A 13732-nucleotide genomic window follows, 5' to 3' on the forward strand; every position below is an offset into this window, starting at 1 on the left:
CACACACACACACACACACACACACACACACACACACACACACAGAGAGAGAGAGAGAGAGAGAGAGAGAGGAGGAAAAATATTCCAAGGACCGCAATCTGCTACACACAATGGCCTTTTATAACTTGAAGTTAGAGCTGCTTTTATAACTTGAAGTTAGAGCTGTTAGCAAGATAAGCACCCAACATAGACCATGACAACATGTCCAAGCAGATGTGCGCCTCTTTCCTTGTGTCTTATGCAGGCCCACTAGAACATTCACAAGCTGTCTTTAGATTTCTCTATTTTATGTAATTCAGTTGCATTGCCATTTTTTGACATATGAGCATGGGAAAAACCATTTTCTGTTTTTAGCTCAATGTGTGAGAAAACTTTTTCTTTATTCTTGAGTCCCCTTTGTATATCTATATTTTACATTCAAAGTACATGTTCTTTCTCACATTCCACATTTATGGTAGTGTGTCCCTTTTCCTCTTTCAGTCAGAAAATATTCATTCTGATGACCCTAGTTTACTTTCATGACACTCTATCCAGCAATTGTTTTCTATACAACAAAAGCTTCTGTTTTAGGTTATTATGACTCCATACTATGTATATATTTGTCAGTTATGATGACAAAGTACCTTTTCCTTTATTTACTTAAAGGCTTATCAGTGCTGCTTTGTGTTTCAATTGTTCTAGTTGGGCCAGCTTTTAAAGAAAACTTTTATATTTGCCTTTTCAGAATAGTTCAATACGTATGCATGCCAACTATCCTTTACTCCATTCCTTAGAGTGCTGCACAAACACGCTTCTCTATTCTACATGACACTATTGTTTGAGTTCATCATTCAATAGCATTCTGTCATTAACCACACCATACAGTAGTAATGTATGCAACATTTGTCAACATATAAGTTAACTAACCAAGAAATGAAACTGGTGTAAAATAAAGCAGACAGTACCAACAGTTGTGAAACTTATGAGAAGTACAAGCCATTTTCAAAACAACAAAGTACCTAAGTCTGGATCCCACTGATATTAATGTATTAAATTAGTGTTCTTTTCCTAGATTTTTTTTAATGGTCAGACCTCTTAATTAATTCCACATAATTGGGTAAGAGTTAAAAAATTTTATGGCTGCAAATCTCACCCATTTCTGTGTCATATTAAGACTGAGTGATCTATAATGCAAGTCATTTCTCCTCCTAGTATTATATATATGAATATTGTTCTTATTCTTAAACTGTGATTAATTATCAGTAACTTCCTAAGGGAGCAAATAAACTGAGAGGCAGATGCTGGTGTGCCAAATTGCATAACAAGGATCTACATTGGACATCATTACACACTTCTGTGCAGCAACACTTTCTTCTTCAATGAAGACAACAGTGAATGAGAATATAAAAAGTAAACCACAAATTTTGAGATCTTCGTTTCCCAGATATACTTCTGTTATACAAAAGTTGCAAAGCTCTGATGTTTAAGACGACAAACATGTTATATCCAGTTCAGATTCTTATCAATGTAAACATGTGGGAAATTACAATATTCTGCTACAGTGATTAGTTTCCAATGTTGTGCGATCAGGTCTTGAGCAGTACAGAATTGCATGTATTGTGTCTTATGTAAGTTAAAAACTAAACCTTTAAAAATTTCCACACCACATCTGGTGAACAAACATAAAAGAAATGTAAATTTCTTTGTTGTAATAATGTATATTAATCCTCACGCAGGCACACCACATTTTCATTAGTCGAGTAGGCGTATGAGATTTTTCATACCCCACAACTTAATTAACATAACACGGTCTCAAACTCTGCAAAAATGGTGTTTATTTTGCGAATACTGTTACTGAGCATTTTAATTAATTTTTTTGTGAACCTGTTTGATTATTTGAAATTCTTTAGATAACAATTTAAATATATAATAAAAAGTTAATACAAAGTGTTTCACTTGAGGTTTACTTTATTTTTCAGTTTAGTGGGTGGTCCCTACATTTTAGGCCTCATGAACGTAAGTCACAGTCAAACTAAGGACTTAGTCATTACAGTTATTGCAACTGTAAGCAATTGTCAAATGTTTCTTACAAACGTTTTGCATATATTACATATAATGGTTGTTGATAAATCTTTTTCTCGGCCACAAATTACACACCTCCCACATTTCTTGCTTGCTGATCCTTCAAAAGTAGATGGACATATGTCATTCTTTTCCAAGAGTTTTTGATATTTAATCAAGAATGAAAAAATGCCATCAGGAAGACACATTAGTTTGGATCTTTCAGTTAGATGAGGCTTCAACAACACCATTGCTAAATTCTTCAAAAAATTCTTCTTGCATAATAAGGGTTTTGTGAATTTCAGGTACACAAAACTTACGCACCGATTCCTGCGACATTCGTGAAAGAGTAAAAGATGCACATTGGACATATCCTTGTTATGCACAAGACATTGTATGCATTACATGATTGATCCACAGTGTCAAAGTCCCCTTTTCTCATGTCGTAGTCCATTATTATTTCAAGCTTTTTTTTATTTTATTATCCAGTATTGGTAGTTCATGCATTGTGGATAGAAATATCATCGATCTGTTTCTCTCATGTATTTATGAAGTGAGAGTGACATCTTTTTGAAATTCTAAAATTGAAGACACAACTTCTCAATTTTTGCTTGCCTCAAATTCAACAAGAGTTTCTCTTTTTGTTCTCCTTCAGTGTCCCCATAAAAATGAGCTGCTTCTTCAGGGGATATGTCACCAAAGGATGAAGTTATCAAATTTGATGTCAATGTTAGGAACAGGTGCATTACTATATCACTTGGCTTGTTTTAGGTCTGATACTGGCCATCCTCTTGCTTTTCACAGTATAGTTCTAAATTACTTGTAAAAAAATGCTTTTGAGTCACACATAGCAAAGACCTTATTCCATATTTTGCAGGCTTATTGTGAATATACTGCATAAAACTGCAGCACCCTTGGAAAGCCTCCAATTTTCTATCAATAGTCACATAGGACCCCAGTTTGTGCAAATTCCTGCATCTGAAACTGCAAGAAAGGATGAATGACAGCTAGTTTGTCTATTTTTCTTCTTTCAGCTTATGTGTTCTTGTCATCAAATTGCATACATTGGACTAAAAACAAAGATCTCTTGTAACTTAGAACTTGCATTCCTGTTCTGTTCGAGTTCCATACCTTGAGTGCATTAGTGTGGTGTCCTTTCTTTGTTCCAACCAAATATAAACATCCTAGCAAAGGAAGTATTTCAGTTTTGATGTCTCTTTTACACTTCTATCGCAAAAGCACTCTGATGATTCACTTTTCTTCTGTATACACAGATTTCTATGAGTGACAATTATCTATTATACTGTTCTCTCTTATTTAATGAAAAGCAGAAAATTCATTACTTAGGTCATCTGCACTGCTTCTAGGACCAGGAAACACTTCTACTACATTCTTATTTCTAACTTTACTCTGGTAGAAATCTTCACAGTTTCTCTCCACTTTGTAAAATCTCTGCCAATAAAAAACTTCACATTTCCAACTTCACATTTCCATTTTCACTTGAATCACTACTGTCACTCTCAGTAACAGACAGAACATCCTGCTAAGAGTCACTACCCATGCTCACTTTCTTGAATTCCACCTCACTGTCCAGTTCACCACTGCCACAGCTGCCCAGTTCATTATCTGACCCATCACACAACTCCTACAGAATTGTAGCTATATATTCCGGCATCATTTCCCGGAATAAGTAACAAATTAAAAAAAAAATTTTTTTTCAAACTACTGATCTGGTATAAATAACTATGCATGTTTGCCTGCACATACCAATAATGTACTTACTTACAGGACCAGGCACATGGGGTACTTCATATGCCAGTAGCATTCTCCCAACAGATTCTCAGAACCACAGGCACACAGAAATTGGTAGTGCACAAGTAATTTCTGACAAAAAGGAGTGTTCCCACTAGCAAAAAACTAAACATAGGGTCCTCTACACCCCAGCACTCCTGCTTGAGGGTTAAAGGCAGGCAAGTCTGCAGGATGGTGAGAAAGGACAGCAAGACCAGCTCCCTGACTTGGTGAAATTTTTGAAGGAAAAAAATTACTAAAACCGGATCTCAATTAGTATTTCTTTACATCCTTTTTCCAAGTGCATCAGTTAACAAGGACAAACCACGTAACTGCAAAATAAACTTAAAGGAAATTGGTAGGAATTATGATGATGTAACTCATTAACGAATTTGTTAGTATCAAATGGCCGAAAATTGTGAACTGTGATTGTGCTCATCATTTTTTAATTAATTCTATAGTTATTTTTCACGTTAACATTGCCATGATCAAAATGAACATACTGCTCCCAGATGCCACGTTCAGTGGCTCATACAGTTTGATTCATTATCTTATTTGTAGTCCAACTGTATCATCAAAAGCAGTGGCTTATTTGCAATTTGAATGACAAAAGGAAAGTTTTTACAATTTCTAACAAGCTCCATGCTGAAACTTTTGAAGTTGCTAAATGAAATGGCAATACTTCTTTGATACCCTGTATAGTCAGAAACCACAATAATGTCACATCAGACACTCCTCCATTACTAAGTTCTGCAAAAGATTAATTTTACATTCAAGCTCTTCACCTGTCAGAGAAAAAAAGATATTCAAGTATTTATAATGTATAATATGCCAGTCACCCAGATGAAACCACAAACAAAACGCATCTTACATTATTTACGGACATACCCACCACTGATAAGAAAGCATGACAAATAAAGCTGTGCAGAGCAGTGCCATATTGAAGAGGAGAGTGGGGGGCGGGGGGGGGGGGGGGGGGGGAGGGTAAGATCGGCCCCCACAAAGCTCAGTAACACAAAAGGGGTGCAAAAACTGGCCAGAAAAGAAAATAAGAAGAAAGACAGTTTAAGAATTAATAGGGAGACGTTTGTGACTTCTTCTCCCCTTATGTTCCTGTCCTTTGCCTACAAGAAGAAACCTTTCTTTCCATCTGCAACTGTAAACTCACACTTTTGTAACAGTGTCATTTCTACGGTATCGTTTTATCCAATTATCATCATAAAGGGAGAGGGTAATGAAGCAAATATGCTATTTACCCAGAGACTTCCAATTTTTGCAGACAGACTGGATAAGATGCAATGGTGGAGAATGTGAGCAAAAAAAGTGGAGGGAATATGTAATTTACTTGTGGCCCCCCCCTCCCCCCAAGCCAGTTTTTCTGCTTCTAAGCTTTGGCTGCTATGATCTGCTGTGTAAATCTAAAAAGAATTAAATAATAAGTCCCCTGCGTCAGATGAATAATGTTACAGAATTTGTTTTGTTATTCATTATGCTTATAGACAGATATATTCTGTTAATCTCAAGTTGAACCCTAGTTTAAACAAATGTTTATTATACCATTCGTAGTCAGCTGCACTGCTCAAGCTGTTAAACTTGACTTGATGACATTCAATGAATTTGCTACGCTCAAAGCAAGGAAAGGCAAAGTAAAATTGTAACAACTACACAATTCCTGGAAAGAAATAATTTCTCAACTCATTATTACAGCTCTGTCTTTTAATTATAATTAATAATTTATGAATAGTAATTTATGAGGAGCAAACATAATTTCTAATTCAATGTATATCATACTTGTATTATCAATTACAGCAGCTGCCATAAACAATAATAGTTTTTTTTTTTTTACTTTCAGTATTTTAAAGTGTACATAATTTGTAATTTATTTATTACAATGGTATCTTTAACGTGTTATGTGCAATATTTTTCATCAATATACTTCATGTAAGTAATATTTTTCAATAATTCTATGTTATTATTGAACTAATTAAGAACTTCTAAAATTTTCTAAATCTGCATGGAAAAAAAATTGCAGAAAGGTATGTTTACACGCTAAAGGGCTCAAGGCGGGGGTGGTGTGGTGTGGTGTGAGCTTTGACAGTTCTGCCAGGGATGTGGCATCACCTCAGTATACATATGGTGCAGAGTGAGAACTAGACAGAAAAAACATCATGAATTACAATGGCTCGGTTTCCCAAGATGAGCTACCTCTTTGTATAAAATAATGCTTCCATACTTACCACCAATAAAAATAATTTTTATTGCCTTTTATATACAATGTACACATTTTACACTTAAAACTATATTATTCACGCGAGCCTCTGTAAGCACTTTGAAGTTACTGTTTTCCAGTGTAAAAATAAAGGGTCTGCCCCACCACACCCAGACAACTTTTAATACACATATATTATGCCTGAAACCTGCTAACTTGCATTTTTATGACACTTTTTGTGGTGTCATCCAAAGAGTGAGGTCCCAATTTACATGTGGTACCTCACGACAGTACCACAAGCTAATGACAGCCACTGTCATGAATGAGAGATGTTGGCACAGACATGCCCTCAAGAGTTTCCATATGTAGCCACTGCCGGAAGCTTGCTTATATCAGAGCGCAGCACTGCTCAGCCCATTCTGTAATCATTGCCCATGATATCATCATTTTAGCCCAGATCTGGCTGTGACCTATCATACCTATAAGTCAGAATAGTGTATCAAGTTTATAAGGCAATTGTACATTGAGATGCAACTATCATTCTGTATTGTATCAAGTGGTAACAGTTACAGCATTCAGTGACAGTAACAAATACATAGTGACGTTCATGTGGCCATGGACTGTTTCCAAGTTAAGTTTTTAGATTTTTCAAATTTTAATAAATATAATTTGTATGTACTGTAGTATCTTCTCGACTTCCTCCAGACGTAAATCTAGGCTTGCTAAAACACACTACAATTGTGACAATGATGGTGGCTTTTGCACTCCAGCATGTTGTCCCGTTCGCCATATACAATAAGCTCCCGTACTTGTCACGAGTGCTTGGTGCATCCCTAGGAACGGTGACAATAATACTTGCATATTTTTGTGTATCCTATAAAGTGTTTAACCATGTCCGAGTCCCCATGAGCATACAACATTACAGGTATGGTACATATTGCTTTCTTTCTGTCCACTGTCAAAACTGATGTGTACTGTCTATGCATAAAGTTATTCCCCGACTCTCATCCAGTAGATAATTTTTATGAGAAACTCGTTCGTAAAGCTGATGAGCATTACAAAGCACATTGCTGTGGCGAGATTCAATTTTTTTTTTGTCTAAAGAAGTAGCCTGAACAATCGTTCATACAGTGTAATGCTGACAAAGGGCTAACCAGATACTGCAGGTTCAACTGGTCTTGTTATAGTGATGTCATTTTACATTATGCAATCATGGAAAATGTGTCAGGTGCATGCATATGCTTTACTATCCTACACAGTTTTGTCTATTGTAGAGTCTTAAAGTAGACACACACCGAAGTTTATTTTGCTGCTCCATCTATTTCTCCTGTTCATAATGCACACGACACTCACTCTCAGTCTCACTCTCACTCTCACTCTCAGACTAAGATTATTGTTAAAGTGAATAAAAGCAAGGCTCAGATTAACAGTAAATGTAAAGAAAAAAACATTTTAGTCATGTGGTACATGAGGCATATTTCAGAATAACATGACGAATTTTTGTCCACAGCATTCTTCAGATCATGATAGAAATGCTTGTCCTTGTCACGATGTAAAGTGTTTCACGTGTGGTAAATACCGTCAAATCCACACAATCTGTGCACAACACAGCCGGGGCAGGCACCAGTCTACTGCATGGCTTCAGCGTAGCTTCTAGAAAGCGAATTTCTGGTCGGCACAAGCATTACAGCTGGTGCCAATGGAGACTTTCTTTTCTGCTTTGCAGAATTCTTCCGCTATAGTCCACAGACAGAGGAACAAACTTTTAGTCCAATTAAGAGTGTCTCAAAAGACAAATTCCAATTAGACAAAGGAGCATCTCTGTCCTTCATCAGTAAATATACCTATGAATTGACAGGTAGCCCACGGCTACGGAAGGCTACTTCTGTTCATCTGCATGTAACAGGTACGAAATACCAGTACTTGGCATTTGCAGCTTTCCAGAAACTTTTCACGATGTTACAAAATGAGTTTCATTTCATATACTGTGTTCTAGAAACAGTACAAACCTTTTTGCTTTAGACTTGTTTGATTTGCTCAACCTGTGTCTTACAATGCATTACAAATCAGTGTTTCAGTGCCTCATACCAATGTTTCTCACTTGTGCGATAAGTACAGTCAACTATTGGAACCAGGATTAGGAAAGGCTAAAGATTTTGAGGTGCACATTACTGTTGAAGACAATGTGCAACCATGATTTTATCAGAATAGGCCTGTCCCCTAGGCTAAACATGAGCAGCTTGCTGAGGAACTGCAACAACTGAAAGACAGTGGTGTGATACAACACATTTATGCAAGGCAGTGGGCATCCCCCTTGGTCATAATTAAGAAGCCACCAGGAAGTTTACATTTGTGTGTGAATTCAAAGTCATGGTAAACCCAAAAACTGTCGTGAATTCACTTCCTCTCTCATGACAGGCGGAACTATTGGACAGACTGGGACAGGGCAGATTCTGTTCCAAGACTGATTTATGTAAGACATACTTACAGTTATCACTGGACGAGCAGTCCAAGCAATATTTTGTGATCAACACTCACCTGGTATTGTTCTAGTTTTGAGGGCTACCATTTCGAAATGCTTCTGCTCCTGCCATTTTTAAACATTTCCTGGAACAATTAACAGTGAAGGTCCCTTCATCTACAAACTATCCTGATGATTGTGTTGTCATGGGTTGTATGCCCACTGGACATGTAGCAAATTTAGAATGTATGTTTAATGTGTTCATCAGGGTTCACTTAAAGTTTAACAAGGAAAAGTGTTCTTTCTTCCATGAAGAATTTGAATATTTAGGACATGTTATAAATCCACAAGCTCTTCACCCTGCTCGTTCACATTTGTACAAATTGAAGATCTGTCAGCACCCCATAACATCAAGGAGTTAAGGGCCATACTGGACAAATTAACAAATTACATTAAGTTTATTGCAAGTACTGCACAAATTGCTGCTCCACTGAAACAACTGTGCCAGAAACGCATTCCTTTTGTGTGGTCCCAAGAATGTCGGAATGCATTTCGGCAGTTAAAGGGCACATTGTTGTCATTGTCTTGATTCATTTTGATCCAGCTAACCTAGTTGTGTTATCTGTGGATGTATCTTCTTACAGAATTTGAGATGTGCTCTCCCATAAATTGATTCATCTGGTAGACCCATTGCTTTTGCCCTGATAACTCTGAACAAAGTGCTACGCAATTACAGTCAACTTGAAAAAGAGATGGTCACCATTGTCTATGGTGTTACTGAGTTCCACCAATATTTGTACAGTCAGAAGTTCTATTTGATTACATATCATTGGCCTTAAACAGCCTCGATCAATCCTTCCAAACCTGTCCTACCGCGGACAGCACAAAAATTGCAATGTTGGGCTCTTTTACAGTCTAATTATCTACTACATGCAAAATGAGGATAATGGAATTTAGCTGAATTAAATCAGGTGATGCTGAGGGAAAGGGAAATTTTTTAATATTGAATATAGAGTTAAGTGCCAGGAAGTCTTTTCTGAAAGTATTTGTATGGAGTTTAGCCACGTACGGAAGTGAAACATGGCCAATAAACAGTTTAGACAAGAAGAGAATAGAAGCTTTTGAAATGTGGTGCTACAGAAGAATGCTGAAGATTAGATGGGTAGATCACATGACTGAGGAGGAGGTACTGAATAGAATTGGGGAGAAGAGGTATTTGTGGCACAACTTGACTAGAGGAAGGGTTCGGTGGGTAGGACACATTCTGAGGCATCAAGAGATCACCAATTTAGTACTGGAGGGAAGCATGGAGGGCAAAAATCGTACGGGGAGACCAAGAGATGAATACACTAAGCAGATTCACGAAGATGTCGGTTGCAGTAATTACTCAGAGATGAAGAGGATTGCATGGGATAGAGTAGCACAGATAGCTGCATCAAACCAGTCTTTGGACTGAAGACGACAGCAGTAGCAAGCACTAGACACAGTTTGAGTCATCTGAGAAACCATATTATCAAATTGGTACTGAAGACTTTCAGACTCCTCAAAACCTTCCTCTTGATTTGCGGCATATGGTTGGAGCAATTGCTTCTGACCTACACAGATTTTGCAGGTCCATTCTGGAACACACAATGGCTGTTGGTCATAGACGTGTATAGTTAATTTCCTTTTGTAGCCCCCATGATGTCCACAACAACTCATACTATATCAGCTTTGTCTTCTATTTTCTGCCTTGAGGGTCTTCCTGTTGCCCTTGTCTTGAACAACAGCCAATTTTCAAGTTTTGTGCCAACAACTGCATAAACCACGTAACTACTGCTCCTTTCCACCTTTATCTTAAAAGTGAAGCTGAATAGTTTGTTCAAATGTTCAAAAGTCACATGGAGAAAGTCCGTTCCCCCCACACACAGGAGCAAGTCTTAAAGATTTTTCTTTTCTCCCACTGCTCCTTTCCAAGTGATGAGAAGCTGCCAGGAGAATTATTTCATCATTGTCATCACCGTACCTTGTTGAATCTTCTGCAGCCACCATGAAAACAGATTGTTCCACCTGGTCAGACATAGTTCCAGTAGCAGGACAATGTTTTCTTTAAAGTTTTTGGCAAGAACCAGTGTTGGGAGCACAGTGTCATCACCAAAGTTTTGAGTTCTTCATTTTAAATTGTTCAAGGTTCCTCTGAGCTGCATCAGAATCAGAAGGACCTGCTGCAGAACTTTTAAATTAGTGACCGTGATGCAGAATTTTAGCCCATAAATCCAGCACATCACTGGGGTCCGAAACAGCAATCAGCTCCGACTCTCCACCCATTGTGGTTGGCACTGTCCAGAGTGGTGCCAATGGTGCCTACATCACCATCAATGTTGCTGACATCCATGGAAGTGCTGACGTCCATGGAAGTCTACCCTCATATGGCAGGCATGAGGCTGCCACCGTCGTCAGGTGTCTCCTTGCATGAGGCTCCCACCGTCGTCAGGTGTCTCCTTGCATGAGGCTCCCACCGTCGTCAGGTGTCTCAGCACTACACGATGACGGTGCAGATGTTTGGGTGGGTGGTGGAAATGGAGGGGGGGGGGGGCAATATGGTGTTATCCACAGCATGTCGTCTCAGGTGACAGTTTTTACCTCACAATGGCACCACAAGCTATAAAGACAGTAAAAAATACATAGTGACATTCCTGTTGACATGGATTGTTTCCAAGTTAAATATTTGAGAATGTTCAACTCTTATAAAGTGATCTAATACTTTGTGTGTGTTGTGGTACCCACTCGACCTGCTCCAGAATAAATCTAGGCTTGGTACTATACTTTTCATAGCTGACTAATATATACAGTGATAACCACAACATTATGACCACCGTCCATTGTGATGTTGGATGCTACCTGGTAGCATTGCGGGCACATGACATGATAACAAAAGTCTGTAAGCAGAACATACATGGATGGTGGACCACCTTAGTGAAGATAGGGGCTGCAAATGGGGAAATCCATTGAGATAAGCAATTTTCACAAAGGGCAGATTATTATTAGGCAGAGCCTGTGAAAGAATATCTCTAAAACTGCAAAACTGGTCGAATGTTCATGTGCTACTGTCGTAAGCATCTACGGAAAGAGGCAGGAGAACAGTGAAACAACCACTAGGTGCTAAATGGTTGGATGTCCATGCCTCTTCACAGAATGTGGGCTTGATAGGTTTATGCTCTGTAAAGTACAATAGGTGGTGATCTGTGGCATCTCTGCCAAAAGAGCACAATTCTGGTGCACGTCCAAGTGTTTCAGAGCTCACCGTTCATCGTACATTGTGGAGCTCTGCAGCAGACCACCCTTACATCATCACATGTTGACCCAGTGACACTATCAATTATCATTGCAATGAGCGTGGGACCATTGGGATTCGACCACTGATTAATGGAAACATGTTAGCTCTTTGAATTAATCACATTTTTGCTGCACTAGGTCGATGATTGTCTCCAAAAATGCTGTCACTAACGTGAATGCCGGGTTGAAATGTGTAACGCACCATGGACGCAGGCTGTTGGAAGCAGTATTATGCTATGGGAGACATTCTCCTGACAGCCTCGAACCACCTGAACCCCATCATACTTGATGTCTTCCCTGACGGCAATGTCATCTTTCAGCAGTATAATTGTCCATGTCTCACAGTCAGAACCATGCTACAATGGTTTTAGAAGCATTAAAGTGAACTCACATTGATGTTCCGGTGACCAAATTCACCTGTTGCAAATCCTATGGCACCCATCTGTGTCACTATCAGGTACCATTGCCATGTACACAAATCAGCAGTCCATTATTTATGTGAATTGCATGAACGGTGTGTAGATATCTACTGCCCCGTACTTCTACAAACCTACCAACAAACTGTTGGCTCCCTGACAACCAGAATCAGTGATGTACTTTGTTCCATGACAGATAAACAAGCTATTAAGCAGATGATCATAACATTTTGGCTCATCAGTGTAAACTTCTTTTGTAAGACTTAATTTGTAATTGGCAACAGTAGCCAGACTGTCAGGGTCAAGGTAACTTATGGTTTGCAGTCACTGTGTTAATTATTCCAGAAAACACTTTCCCACACAAGAAGGTCATGACAAATCGTGTCATTACTTCTAATATTTCCCTCAGTAAAGCAGAGTGACCACGCAGTCCAAAACATCACAATATTTTCTTCCTTGAACTGTTGTTTTACAACTTAGCCTGTAAATATGCTATGAAACTCTCCTGTTCAGCGCAAGTCTATACTTGCAATTCACTTACATTATTGGTGGTGGTGGGAAGTGACCAAGAAGGTCTTTCCTTCTAAATAGCGTTACTGTGGTGAGCTGCCAAGGAAATAAGTAGGCCTATTTTTTTGACAATGTGTGATAACTTCAACTTAGGAAAGTGTGAAGCACTGTTCCCCTGCCCCCCATGGTCAAGACCTGTGGGAAGACTAGACACCAACCAATGCCAACAAACTCCACTCAACACTTTCAGGCTAAAAATTATATTCAATGAATGCATGAAAGGTTAATTTTTAGGTAACTAAAATTATTTATAATTTATAGCAATAAGTGTAGTGTCATCTGTAATGTGGATTGTGGTTCCAAGATTGGCACCACCAGAGGAAGTATTAGATGCCAGCCGGAGTGGCCAACCACAGCAAGTCCTCAACACCCGCAGGAATCTTCGCAGATCCACTGCCACCGGCTGCTATTTATGTACACTTGGCAGTTTCGGAGTTGTTGTGGCAGTTTATGTTCAGTGGTGTGAGTTGCAATCCACATAACCTTCATATGTTAAGTGTGTCACAATATGTACCGGACAAGGACTGTTACCACCTTGGACTCAATGTACTGTGTTTGGTGTTCTGTTATCTTCAATTACTGTACCATCCACACACTGGTTACCTTCTCCACTTCAAGTTATGTGTTTATTAATGAAGTATTAACCAAAAGTTGTGTCATGGCTGTTTCTTGTTTACCTATTCCAGAAGACGTGACACAACCGTTAAGTACAGGATGATTCAAAAAGAAAGAATATATTTCAGTTGTTTATTCCAGACAAACTATGAAGGATAGAAACACACATGTCACTGGATAGAGGAAGGGTCAAAGTTTTCGCTCGAACAGACTCTGTACTATACCCTCAATATGAACACCAAGTATTGCATGACAAAATACGAAATGGTAGTTCATTTCATTCCACATGGTATTTCATTTCATAACAAACACAAA

General features: G+C 38.5%; 1 protein-coding gene across 1 annotated transcript in view; it reads right to left on the reverse strand.

Moving 5' to 3' along the window:
- LOC126184964 (RNA exonuclease 1 homolog) overlaps positions 1-13732 on the reverse strand; it is a 230746-nt gene that overhangs the window by 149657 nt on the left and 67357 nt on the right. The gene's annotated exons all lie outside the window — the stretch shown is intronic.

This window comes from Schistocerca cancellata, chromosome 4, assembly GCF_023864275.1.
Source record: "Schistocerca cancellata isolate TAMUIC-IGC-003103 chromosome 4, iqSchCanc2.1, whole genome shotgun sequence".
NCBI classification, from domain to species: Eukaryota; Metazoa; Arthropoda; class Insecta; order Orthoptera; family Acrididae; genus Schistocerca; species Schistocerca cancellata.